Here is a 3,574-nt window from a genome sequence, read left to right as displayed (position 1 = left end):
AGCAACCTCTCCTTATCTTTATTTTATTGCATTGTTGTGCCAAGTAAAGTCTTTGATAGTAAGGTTCATACTAGATTTGGATTACTGCACAGAAACAGATTTGTTGCTGTCACGAATTTGAGTAGTATTCTCTGTAGGTAACTCAGAAAAATCTGCCAATTTACGTGAGTGATCCTCAGATATGTACGCAACTTTCATTAAATTTGAGCATTTTCATCTGAGCAAGTTTAGTGCCCTAGAAAAATTCGTCTTTACAGACTGTTCTGTTTTGACAGATTCTGTCTTTTATTTCGCATTGCCTGTTTTGCTATGTTTGATGGATTTCTTTATTCCATTAACTTTCAGTAGCTTTGTGCAATGTCCAGAAGTGTTAATAATGATTATGTCACCTCTGAATATGTGAATTTTTGATTATGCACTAACCCTCTAATGAGTTTGTTTTGAGTTTGGTGTGGAGGAAGTTTTCAAGGATCAAGAGAGGAGGATGATACAATAGGATCAAGAAGAGTAAAAACTCTAAGCTTGGGGATGCCCCCGTGGTTTATCCCTGCATATTTCAAGAAGACTCAACCATCTAAGCTTGGGGATGCCCAAGGCATCCCCTTCTTCATCGACAAATTATCAAGTCACCTCTAGTGAAACTATATTTTTATTCCGTCACATCTTATGTGCTTTACTTGGAGCGTCTTTATGTTCTTGTTTTTGTTTGTTTGAATAAAATTGGATCCTAGCATTCATTGTGTGGGAGAGAGACACGCTCCGCTGTTGCATATGAACACATATGTTCTTAGCTTTATCCTTAATATTCATGGCGAAGGTTGAAACTGCTTCATTAATTGTTATATGGTTGGAAACAGAAAATGCTACATGTGGTAATTGGTATAATGTCTTGAATAATTTGATACTTGGCAATTTTTGTGCTCATATAGATCATGTTTAAGCTCTTGCATCATGTACTTTGCACCTATTAGTGAAGAAATACTGTAGAGCTTGTTGACATTTGGTTTGCATGATTGGTCTCTCTAAAGTCTAGATATTTTCTGGTGAGGGTTTGAACAACAAGGAAGACAGTGTAGAGTCTTATAATGCTTGCAATATGTTCTTATGTAAGTTTGCTGTACCGGTTCATACTTGTGTTTGCTTCAAACAACCTTGATAGCCTAAGCCTTGTATTGAGAGGGAATACTTCTCGTGCATCCAAATCCTTGAGCCAAAAACTATGCCATTTGTGTCCACCATACCTACCTACTACATGGTATTTTATGTCATTCCAAGTAAATACTTCGTGTGCTACGTTTAAACAATTCAAAAGTTATTACCTCTTATTTGTGTCAATGTTTTATAGCTCATGAGGAAGTATGTGGTGTTTTATCTTTCAATCTTGTTGGGCAACTTTCACCAATGGACTAGTGGCTTCATCCGCTTATCCAATAATTTTGCAAAAAGAGCTGACAATGGGGTTCCCAGCCCCAAATTAATTAACCTTACTAGACACTCCTCCATGGTATGTGATTGATGGAAGGCACCCGAGGATTCGGTTAGCCATGGCTTGAGAAAGCAAAGGTGGGGAGGAGTGTCATCTCTAAATAAAACTAAAATAAATAGACACTCCTTCATGGTATGTGATTGTTGGAAGGCACCCGAGGATTCGGTTAGCCATAGTTTGTGAAAGCAAAGGTTGGAAGGAGTGTCACCCAAAAATAAAAATAATCATGAGAGCCGCTCTTTGAAAGTCTGTCTGGCAAGGGGGTTAGAGTGCCCACTACCATTCGTTGACAACAACAAACACCTCTTAAAACTTTACTTTTATGCTCTCTTTATGATTTCAAAACTTGAAAAGCTCTAGCACATGATTTTATCCCTGCTTCCCTCTGCGAAGGGCCTTTCTTTTACTTTTATGTTGAGTCAGTTTACCTACGTCTTTCTATCTTAGAAGCAAACAATTGTGTTAACTGTGCATTGATTCTTACATACTTGCTTATTTGCCTTCATCATATTACTTTGTGTTGACAATTATCCATGAGATAAACATGTTGAAGTTGAAAGCAACTGCTGAAACTTATATCTTCCTTTGTGTTGCTTCAAAACTTTCTACTATGAATCTATTGCTTTATGAGTTAACTCTTATGCAAGTCTTATTGATGCTTGTCTTGAAAGTACTATTCATGAAAAGTCTTTGCTATATGGTACAGTTGTTTACTCATTGTATTTACCATTGCTTAGAATCACTTCATTCATTACATATTCTTACAATAATATTGATCAAGATTATGATAGCATGTCACTTCAGAAATTATCTTTGTTATCGTTTACCTACTCGAGGACGAGTAGGAACTAAGCTTGGGGATGCTTGATACGTCTCAAACGTATCTATAATTTCTTATGTTCCATGCTACTTTTATGATGATACTCACATGTTTTATACACACTTTATGTCATATTTATGCATTTTCCGGCACTAACCTATTGACAAGATGCCAAAGAGCCAGTTGCTGTTTTCTGCTGTTTTTGGTTTCAGAAATCCTACAAAGGAAATACTCTCGGAATTGGACGAAATCAACGCCCAGGGTCTTATTTTTCCACGAAGCTTCTAGAAGACCGAAAGGATTACGAAGTGGGGCGACGAGGCGCCGCCACACTAGGGCCACGCGGCCAGGGTTGGGCCCACGCCGCCCTAGCATGTGGGGCCCACGTCAGCCGTCCGACTCTGCCCTTCCGCCTACTTAAAGCCTTCGTCGCGAATACCCCAGTACCGAGAGCCACGATACGGAAAACCTTCCAGAGACGCCGCCGCCGCCGCCAATCCCATCTCGGGGGATTCAGGAGATCGCCTCCGGCACCCTGCCGGAGAGGGGAATCATCTCCCGGAGGACTCTTCATCGCCATGATCGCCTCCGGATTGATGTGTGAGTAGTTCACCCCTGGACTATGGGTCCATAGCAGTAGCTAGATGGTTGTCTTCTCCTCATTGTGCCATCATGTTAAATCTTGTGAGCTGCCTAACATGATCAAGATCATCTATTTGTAATGCTACATGTTGCGTTTGTTGGGACCCAATGAATATGGAATACTATGTTATGTTGATTATCAATCTATCATATATGTGTTGTTTAAGATCTTGCATGCTCTCCGTTACTAGTAGAAGCTCTGGCCAAGTTGATACTTGTAACTCCAAGAGGGAGTATTTATGCTCGATAGTGGGTTCATGCCTCCATTTAATCTGGGACAGTGACAGAAAGTTCTAAGGTTGTGGATGTGTTGTTGCCACTAGGGATAAAATATCAATGCTTTGTCTAAGGATATTTGTGTTGATTACATTACGCACCATACTTAATGCAATTGTCTGTTGTTTGCAACTTAATACTGGAAGGGGTGCAGATGCTAACCTGAAGGTGGTCTTTTTAGGCATAGATGCATGCTGGATAGCGGTCTATGTACTTTGTCGTAATGCCCAATTGAATTTCACACTACTCATCATGATATGTATGTGCATTGTCATGCCCTATTTATTTGTCAATTGCCCAACTGTAATTTGTTCACCCAACATGCTTTATCTTATTGGAGAGACACCACT

This window comes from Lolium perenne, chromosome 4, assembly GCF_019359855.2.
Source record: "Lolium perenne isolate Kyuss_39 chromosome 4, Kyuss_2.0, whole genome shotgun sequence".
NCBI lineage: Eukaryota > Viridiplantae > Streptophyta > Magnoliopsida > Poales > Poaceae > Lolium > Lolium perenne.
The sequence above is the reverse complement of the archived record's forward strand: the minus strand, read 5'-3'. Positions refer to the sequence as shown.